Source organism: Phyllostomus hastatus, unplaced genomic scaffold (assembly GCF_019186645.2).
Source record: "Phyllostomus hastatus isolate PE091 unplaced genomic scaffold, TTU_PhHast_1.1 phas_contig_348, whole genome shotgun sequence".
NCBI classification, from domain to species: Eukaryota; Metazoa; Chordata; class Mammalia; order Chiroptera; family Phyllostomidae; genus Phyllostomus; species Phyllostomus hastatus.
The window spans coordinates 1,614,765-1,624,420 of record NW_025333860.1 but is presented as its reverse complement, the minus strand read 5'-3'; the positions used below and the strand labels follow the sequence as shown (position 1 = coordinate 1,624,420).

The window sequence follows — 9,656 nt, the reverse complement described above, 5'->3', positions numbered from 1 at the left end:
CAATCTCTTCCTGCCAGGGGTTGCAGCTGGGGGTGGGACCGGTCGGTCTCCCGCCGCCCTTCCCTCCGCCCCCAGCCTTCCCCCTACACCACTCCGCCAGCCCCTCCGGGATGAACTCCTTCTCCGACTGCTGGGCAGCTTAAAGGGGGGGAGTGAGAACTGAGGGGCAGACGAAGGGTGCTGGAAACCTCTGCCTTCCACCCAAGTTTTGGGCCCAGAGCCAGAATCTAGGGGTCAAAGTTAATTTCCTTCCACGTTCCCCTTTCCCCAGTGGAAGGAAAAGGAAGGGGAAGTAGGGGCATTCGGATGAACGAGAAGGGGCTTGGTTTCAGGGACCCGGCCTTTCTCTCGGTTCCTCCCTCTCACCCCACCGCCTCCCAGGCCTCCTCGGAGAACGCGGACCTGTGCCTCCTCCCTCCCTCAAGGAAAGGGTTAGGAGAGGACAGGGTGGGGAGCCCAGGAGGCCCGGGCCCAAAGAAACTCTGGGCTGGAAACCGGGCGGGCAGGAGACAGTAACAGCACAGCCGCCCCACCCTTCCCCCCAAGTCTGGGGACAGCCAGGAGCTGGCAGGCCGCCCAGACCCTCCTGAAGCCCCTAGGGCTGGAGGGGCCTCCCTGCCGCAGTTTTCAGACTTGCCTTGTTTATGAAAGCCTTTTTTTTTTTTTTTTTAAATAGCAAGTTTGAGTTATGCCCTGAGGCTTTAGGATGGGAGTGAGGGTCTGGTGGGTAGCACAGCCTCTGAGGGTTGACCTTGACCCACAGCCAGCTGCTGGGTATCAGTGGTCAGGGACTGGCCCTGGGCTGGGGGCCACCTCCAACACCGGGCCCTGGAGGCATCCCCAGCACAAAGGACACCTTATGCAGCCCTGTGGCCCAAACAGGTCCTAGCTCTGTGGAGAGCACAGTCTGCATCTGGGCCTCAGTGACCTTTATGTTCCGAACCCAAACCGAGAACCACAGTCTGACAGGGACAAGTGTACCTATGGGGACAAAGGGCAGTGGGCTTTAAACCAGAGCTGCCATGGAACATCTGGGCTGAAGGAACACCGTGTTTCTATGTGTGCACAGGCAAGGACCAGGATTGCCCCACTGCCAGGAGCACGCGGCCCAGCGTGGGGGTGGGGGGGGAGATGGGCTCACACCACTCCTAGTCTGGACGGAACTGGGCCCAACCAGCCCAGTGCCACACCCACTTCTGCTGCTTCTCCCTAGATCGGAATCCAGATAAGGAAAAAGGTGATCTGTATCACCTCTGGCTCCAAGGCCTGGAGCTCTGCTACTTGTCATGTCCCTAACCTGCCCCTCTACAACACCTGGAAGCAGACTCCCAGGGTGAACTTGTACCTCTCCGCTCTTCCTGCCTCTAAATGGTCTCCCTTTTATCAAAAGAAGCTCCTGACTCACTGTGTACTTCAGTTACTCCTCTGAAGCGAGCTGACAGCCAAGTACCCCTGCTCTCCATTAATAAACACTTAATTCTTGCTGCTCTCCTCCAATTAACTGTGGACCTCAAGCATCTTAGAGGGAAACTCTCAGCTTTAATCCTATGTTCAAATCCCATGTGGAGGGTGGGAATAGGTCAAGATTAGGAGTCAAGTGCTTGATAAATGCGAAAAGTGGGTAATTTATTTAAATTATTGTGCCTTTATTTCCCTTAGCTCATAAAACAGAGGATAATGATACCTACAGCACAGGTTGTGAATCAGACCACACAGGTAGAGGTACTACACCCGGCACATTGCCTGGCAAGGAGTAAACGTCCAATATGTTTTCATTTTTCCTCCCTAAATCTCGTCAGTTCTCCACCACCTCAGCTCTGACCACTATGTCACCATACATTCCCAGAGATTTCTCTCCTTCCTATCCTTTTGAATTTCACTGCCATGTAGATGCCACCAGCCTGGCTCTTACATCAGGCTCTCCTTAACTCTCCTGCTAACCCATTCCCTTCCTGCCTCTCCCCCTGAATATAGTGGAGTTAGTTAGATATCCTGGTTCTAGTCCCAGCTTTGTCAGCCATGAATTGTACACTGTTATGCAGGGAGCTAACCCCTTGACCTCTCCAGGCTCCCTCATCTAAGGAATAGATGGGCCATAAATAAATGAGGCCAAATTCATTCACTCATTCAACAAATTCAACACCTATGTATTGAGTGCCTACTATGAGCCAGGCCCTAGATATAGAGCCTTGACTGAGACCGGTATCTGCCTGCCTTTGCAGAGTAAATGAAGAAAGAAGAAAACAGCTATGATTTCAAGAAATGGTACTGCACACACTCTGCTGGAAATCAAACGAGGTGCGGTAATGGAGTCTCTTTGGTTGGGATGATGTTTCAGCTAGAGGGAGAGCAAAAGCCCAGGCTCTCAGATGGCAACACCCTAAGCGCTAAACAATGTTTGATCCCAGTCTCTCCCCAGCTTGAATACATCTATCCATTCCTTGACTACAATATTATGTTAAAACTTGTTTGATTGTTTTGGAGGCCTTCCTCACCCTGACCCAAATCTACCTTCCACCTTGTATAGAAAGATCCCAGGTCAAGACTAAAGAGAATCAGGTATGTCTAGGCATGTCTGTCAACAGGTAGCACACCCTGCCATGGGCCTGTTTGCATAAGGAATGAGGAGCCTCAGGGAGAAACTCCCTGTGATCAAAGGACTGGCCTGCTCTGTGATCCTGACAGTAACAGATCTTATCCCTCCCAGGCTCCAGAGAGACAGGCAGTTCTGTCACTGGAAGACCTTCCCACCTAGCTCAGACCATTCTGAGCCCAATTCCTAGGGGTGGGGGTGGTGAGCCCCGGGACCCAGGAAGCCTGCTTGGGATCTTTGTGTAGAGCAACCGGGAGGGGAGAGAGGCTCCTCCACAACTTTGCCAGGGTCCCTGGGCAGCTTGCCTTCCTGGAGCACCTCCCATCAGAGAAGTGGCTTCCCAATGGCACATAGAATTGTCAAGACTTAAGGTGATTCCACATGAGCAGGTGGGGGCAACAGCCAAGGAAACTGGAGTTACTCTAGGTATTGGGGGAAGTGGTGGCACCCCCTGTTGGTTAGGATCTGATAGGATACACATAGTCCTCTCAAAGGGATGGCTGATGGAATTTTAAAGAATAGATCTTTTATGGGGATGTGGGCAGGGTTAAGGAAAACCAGTAAGAGAGGGGTGCAGTACTCCAGGGCTAGTATGGGGAAAGCTGTAGGCCTGAAAAGGAAAAGGGAAGAAGTGGTCACTGGAACCAATGGGCCAGAGCTGGAGCTGTAGGCAGCCACAGAATAGGAACTGTGACCTTAGGTAAAAAGGCACAGCCATTAAGAAGCTGTGGCCCAGCATGGAGGGGGTCACCTTTCAATTCCTTGCTGCTGCCTAGCATTGGCCAAAACCAATCAGAAGTCAAAGGGCAAGACAGGCCACTGAAGTCAGCCTCAAGGACACAGGACAGGCTGAAGAAGAGCAAAGGGGAGAACTAAAGGGACACAAAATGTCCCTTTTAGTTCAGCACACCCCTTTGGCCCTTAACACCCACAGGCTGATGGGGCCCAAGGACATTGGCATTGTACGAATTTCCCCTACACCTCCCCCACAAACACTCTATCTCAGGAACAAGGCTGGCTATCCCTGAGCTCCTATTCAGAACACAGGGCTTACAGTCAAAGGCTTGCACTCAAATCCCAGCTCTGTCACTATATCAGTTTCCTGCAGGTGTCTTTACAAGTTAGCACAAGTGGGTGACTTAAAACAACAGAAATGCATTCTCTCACAGTTCTGAAAGCTGGAAGTCCAAAATCCATACATATAAAACTACTCTAAGCAACTGGTGCATACATGAACAAACTATTCAGTGGAAGAGACCAAAAATCTAGAAACGCAGAACATCCACACCCTTTAATTTAGTATTCTGACAAAAGCCCTTCAGTCAACGTGTATTTTTCCATAAATGATCTTGTGACAATGGGGAGCCCTTTGAGGTAAAATAAAATATGCACACCTCACCCCTACACCAAAACAAATTCCTGAAAAATCAAAATTTTAATATAAAAAATGAAATTATACCAGAGGGGAGATGGGAGGGAATTTCAGGGGAAAAGGGTGAATGGTTTGCAGGAACAAGTATAAAGGACACATGGACAATAACAAGGGGGGTTGGAAATGGGAGGGAGGTGGGGAGGGCTGGGGGGTGGGCTGGGATGGGGGTAAAAGGCAGAAAACTGCACTTGAACAACAATTAAAATAAAAATTTTAAAAATGAAATTATAAAAATACTACAACAAACCATGGGAGAACATTTTTTACTCTTACACTGGGAGAGAAAGGCCTTTCAAAGGATGGCACCATATTCAGAAGTCATTTAACAGGTGTTCACAGATGCCACTGCACCAGCATCACTCTCAAACACCAGAGTGACCTCTAGCTCCCCAAGCTCCAGCCGAAGGAGGAGGGTAAGTAAGTAAGGAGGTATCATCCTTCATATGGAAGGGTGGTAAAGCACCATGTAAGCAACTGGCTACAAAAGCCTCTTGCTAGGTGTGCCCTCTTCTGGAGGAGTGAAGAAACCTCATCGTTGCAGGCCTGGTACCATGGCACTGTATGAAGTTAGACTTTATCAGAAGTCCACTGGACTTACGATTTGCAAACTTCTCTTGCAGTGTCTGGTGTGAGAAATTGCTCAAGACTTCAAAACAAATCTGCTCTTCCAGAGAGCAACTACTGGTGCTTTGCAGGAGGTATGTGAGGCCTATCTGGTTAGTCTTTTTGAAACACCAGCCTGTGTGCTATCCATGGCAAACACATAGCAACTATGCCAAAAGATATCCAGCTAGTACATTGCATACAGGAGAATGTGCTTAAGAATCTGTTATGATGCACTTCTCAGGCTTCCAGCCAAGACGAAGGCACAGGTAGACACACTGTGCCTCCTCACACAACCAAAAGAAGGACAACAACAATTTAAAAACAAAAAACAACCAGAACTGACAGAAAATCGAACTGTATGGAAGTCCGACAACCAAGGAGTTAAAGAAGAAACATCCATCCTGACTGATAGGAGGGGCGGAAATGGGCAGCCAGGCAGAGAGGACTGTCAGCAAGGAAGTGGCTGGAGGACTGGGACAGGCAAGGTGGCGACTGGTGGGCAAAACAGGGGCTGGTGGACCAGGAGGTCCCACATTTGCGTGCAAATCAACTGGGAGGAACAACTGGGGAGTGTAACAGATCGCACAACCCAGGGCTCCAGCACCAGGAAACACAGCTTCAAATCTCTGACTGAAAATACTGGTGGGGGTTGAAGCTGCAGCAGGAGAAACTCCCAGCTTCACAGGAGAGTTCATTGGAGAGACCCACAGGTCCTAGAACGTACACAAAACCACCCACAAGGGAATCAGCACCAGAAGGTGCCCACTTTGCTTGTGCGTAGTGAGAGAAGTGACTGAAATCTGGCAGAAAGTGGAGCAAGCGGCACCGTTCCCTCTCGGATCTCTCCCCCACATACAGTGTCAAAATATAACACAGAGACCTGGATTACCCCGCCCTGGTAAACACCTAAGGCTCCGCCCCTTACTGCATAACAGGCTCAGAGACCAAAAAAAAAAAAAAAAAAAGACCCAAATGAAAGAACAGATCAAAGCTCCAGAAAAAACACAACTAAGCGACAAAGAGATAACCAACCTATCGGATGCACAGTTCAAAACACTGGTGATCAGGATGCTCACAGAGCTGGTTGATTTTGGCCGCAAATTAGATGAAAAAATGGAGGCTACAATAAGTGAAATGAAGAAAAATGCACAGGGAACCAATAGTGATGGAATGAAAGCTGGGTCTCACATCAATGGAGTGGACCAGAAGGAAGAAAGAAACAACCAAACAGAAAAGAATGAAGAAATAAGAATTCAAAAAAAAATGAGGAGAGGCTTAGGAACCTCCAGGGCACCTTTAAATGCTCCAACATCTGAATCATAGGGGTACCAGAAGAAGAAGAGGAAGAGCAACAAATGGAAAACTTATTCAAACAAATAATGAAGGAGAACTTGCCCAATCTGGCAAAGAAAATAGACTTCCAGGAAGTCCAGGAAGCTCGGAGAGTCCCAAAGAAGTTGGACCCAAGGAGGAACACATCAAGGCACATCATAATTACATTACCCAAGATTAAACAGAAGGAGAGAATCCCAGAAGCAGCAAGAGAAAAGGAGAGTTAACTACAAAGGAGTGCCATAAGACTGTCAGCTGATTTCTCAAAAGAGACCTTACAGGCAAGAAGGGGCTGGAAAGAAGTATTCCAAGTCATGAAAGGCAAGGACCTACATCCAAGATTACTCTATCCAGCAAAGCTTTCATTTAGAATGGAAGGGCAGATAAAGTATTTCTCAGATAAGGTCAAGTTAAAGGAGTTCATCATCATCAAGCCCTTATTATATGAAATGTTAAAGGGACTTATCTAAGAAAAAGAAGATCAGAAATATGAACAGTAAAATGATAGCAAATTCACAGTTATTAACAACCACACCTAAACAAAAACAAACTAAGCAAACAACTAGAACAGGAACAGAATCACAGACATGGAGATCACATGGAGGGTTAGCAGAGGAGTGGGAGGGGAAGAGAAGGGGAAAAGGTACACAGAATAAGTATCATAAATGGTAGGTTTATGGAGGAGGTTAAGAACAGTACAGGAAATGTAGAAGCCAAAGAACTTATATGTATGAGCCATGGACATGAACTAAAGGGGGAGAATGCAGGTGGGAGGGGGTGTGCAGGGCAGAGGGGAATAAAAGAGGGAAAGTGGGACAACTGTAATAGCATAATCAATAAAATGTATTTTTAAAAAAGTACAAATGGTAGTTACAGAATAGTCATGGGGATTTAAAGTACAGCATAGGAAATAGAGTAGCCAAAGAATATCTATGCTTGATTAATGCACATGAACAATGGTGTGGGGATTTCCTGAGGGTGCTGGGTGGGGCTGTGTGGAGGGAGAAAAACTGGGAAAACTGTAATAGTATAATCAATAAAATATAATATAAAGAATTTTTTAAAAGAATCTGTTATGATGGAAAACATTTCCATTTTTTTTTTAAATCTTCTTCCTGCCCTGGCTGGCGTAGCTCAGTGGATTGAGCGCGGGCTGCAAGCCAAAGTATTGCAGGTTCAATTCCCAGTCAGGGCACATGCCTGGGTTGCAGGCCATGGCCCCCAGCAACCGCACATTGATGTTTCTCTCTCTTTCTCCCTCCCTTCCCTCTCTAAAAATAAAATAAATAAAATCTTAAAAAAAAGAGTATGCTTAAAAAAAATCTTCTTCCTGTTATTGTTAGTTCTGACCATTATATATTTTTCCCACGGGGTCAAAAGGTAACTAAGTATATAATTGCAAGTGGAAAATAGGATGCAGAAATCAGGTATTGTCAGTTTCCCCTTTTCACTTGTGTGTAAATTTTTAAAAATATAAATGTAGGGACAGAAAGCATTAATGCAAGTCAAAATGTTTCAGTGAACAAGTTTCAGCAGTTCAACTTTATAACAATTATAAATAAACCTTTTAAATTTTTTTGGACAATGCTAGCATTTGGATTTTTTTTAACAACCTTAATTCACTTTATTTTTCTTGTATAAAATTATGTGGTGGCCACTGCTGGAGCCTGCCCAGTGCCTGGGTCCTCTGCACAGACACTCTGGGGAGGGTCTGGACTAGATGGTCAGTGAATTCCTGTAGGGAGACTTGGTGAACACAGTCTCTTGCCAGAGGTCAGGGGTGAGAGAGCTGTAGGTCTCAGAGATGGCATTGAAGGTGGCCTTGGCAAAGTTGCCCAAGGTGGCAGTGTAGCCCCTGGTTGAGGTGTAGCGGTGGTCAATACCAGCCATCAGCAGCAGCCTCTTGGGCACAGGGGCCGAGATGATGCCAGTACCCCTGAGGGTGGAGGTGAGCTGCACCAACACGGAGCCACGGTGGCTGGGGGGCGGTCACCTTACAAGGCACTGTGTGGGGCTTACTGATCTCGTTCCCCCAGCAGCCTTGCCTCACAGGGACAATGGAGAGCTTGGCCAGGAAGAAGGCCCCACAGATGGCAATGGCTACTTCCTCTGAGCGCTTGACACTCAGACTAGCGTGTCCATTGTAGTCCCCAGAGGCAACAAATGCCTTGAACCAGGTCCTCTGGCCTGCACGTGTCTGCTTTTGCATGGGCATAATCTTCAGAACCTCATCCTTGAGGGATGCCCCCAGGGAAAAGTCAAGGATTTCAGATTCCTGATGGGCAGAGAAAAGAGATAGATTTCCTCCAGGAAAGGCAAGGACTTGATCTTCATGTCCTTGCTTAGGTGGCCCAATGTGGTGACAGGGATCCACTTCTTGTCCTTGGCCTTGCCCTCGCAAGCTTCATTGCCTCAGCCCTACCTTGACCCTGACCCCCACCCCAGCTGAGACCTCAGTGCCAGATGCCACTGCCAAATCCTCCATGGAAGCCGCCACAGCCTGGGTCCCCAGGGCCTCCCCCCGACACTGGCATCATCCACCATTTGGTGTTTCCTTGGAAAAGAAGCTGGATTTTTTAAAAAACAGGTAAATTTCTTATTTATGGGAAAAAATGCTTAGAACATTCAGTCACATAAATAAAGAATTTTTCCCTATGGGAAAATTAACACCATAAACAGTCAGTCAACAAATGAAAAGTTAGCAAAATATATTTGCCAATTATAACACAAACCAAGGGCCAATTTCCTTAATATTGAAACAGTTCTTACAAATCAATAAGAAAAAGTTTAACTCAATAGAAAAATGGGAAAAGTATATAAATAGTCCATAGAAAAGGAAATATAAGCAGTTCTTAAGCATATGAAAAGATGCTGCTCTTCACCATTACTAAGAAAAATGTGAATTAAAACTACAGCAAGATGGCATTTTTTGCCTGTACAGTAAGAAGAATCAGCGGTGTTTGCTAACACACAGGGTTGGCCACTCTCACACCCTGTCCACTCTCTCATGTCCCTGAGGGCTGGCTGGCCCTCAGGAACAGCACATGGCAATATCCATCAAAATCTCAACTGGGTATACTCTGAGACCCAGCAATGGCACTATAAGAAGGTATTTTACAAATATATTCGCACAGATGCTTGAAAAATATGAGCAAGCCTATGCTTTGCAGCACTGTTTGTTATGGCAGCTTGAAATAATCAGTGTGGGTGTTCATACAATGGAATACCAGCATTTTTAAAAAATGGGGGTAAAACTGGGCTCCTCTATGTGTCCAAAAATGAAACTATACCCAGGCATACCAAGGTGAACTTTATAAAGCCAAGTGCAAGGGAAGGGGTGCTGGGGGCACCATCTGACTGTTGCTGTCCCGGTGTGCTGGCCACACCCCCACCCAGAGGTGTGTTCACCATGTCCCTTCACTGCTGCCCTGACAGAGGCCCTGCCAAAGCCGGCTGTTTGCACGCTCCTGTGTTTCTATCAAATTTGCAAGAGAGATTTTAACCCTATTGGTTAAGGTCACGGTGCCATTCCCTTTAGACCTCCCTGTCACACTTCCCCGTGTCTCAAGTGACACTGGAGCCGCCACGGGCATTTTGGGGATCTGGTTAAGGGGAATGTGGGTTGCAGACACATGACTTACAGGTTTCGTGGGATAGATTTACGTGACTCACAATAACTTCCATACAGATCTA

General features: G+C 47.1%; 1 pseudogene; it reads right to left on the bottom strand.

Annotated features, from left to right (window-relative positions):
* Positions 1-7,606: 7,606 nt before the first annotated feature.
* LOC123820419 lies at positions 7,607-8,497 on the bottom strand (annotated as a pseudogene).
* Positions 8,498-9,656: the final 1,159 nt, after the last annotated feature.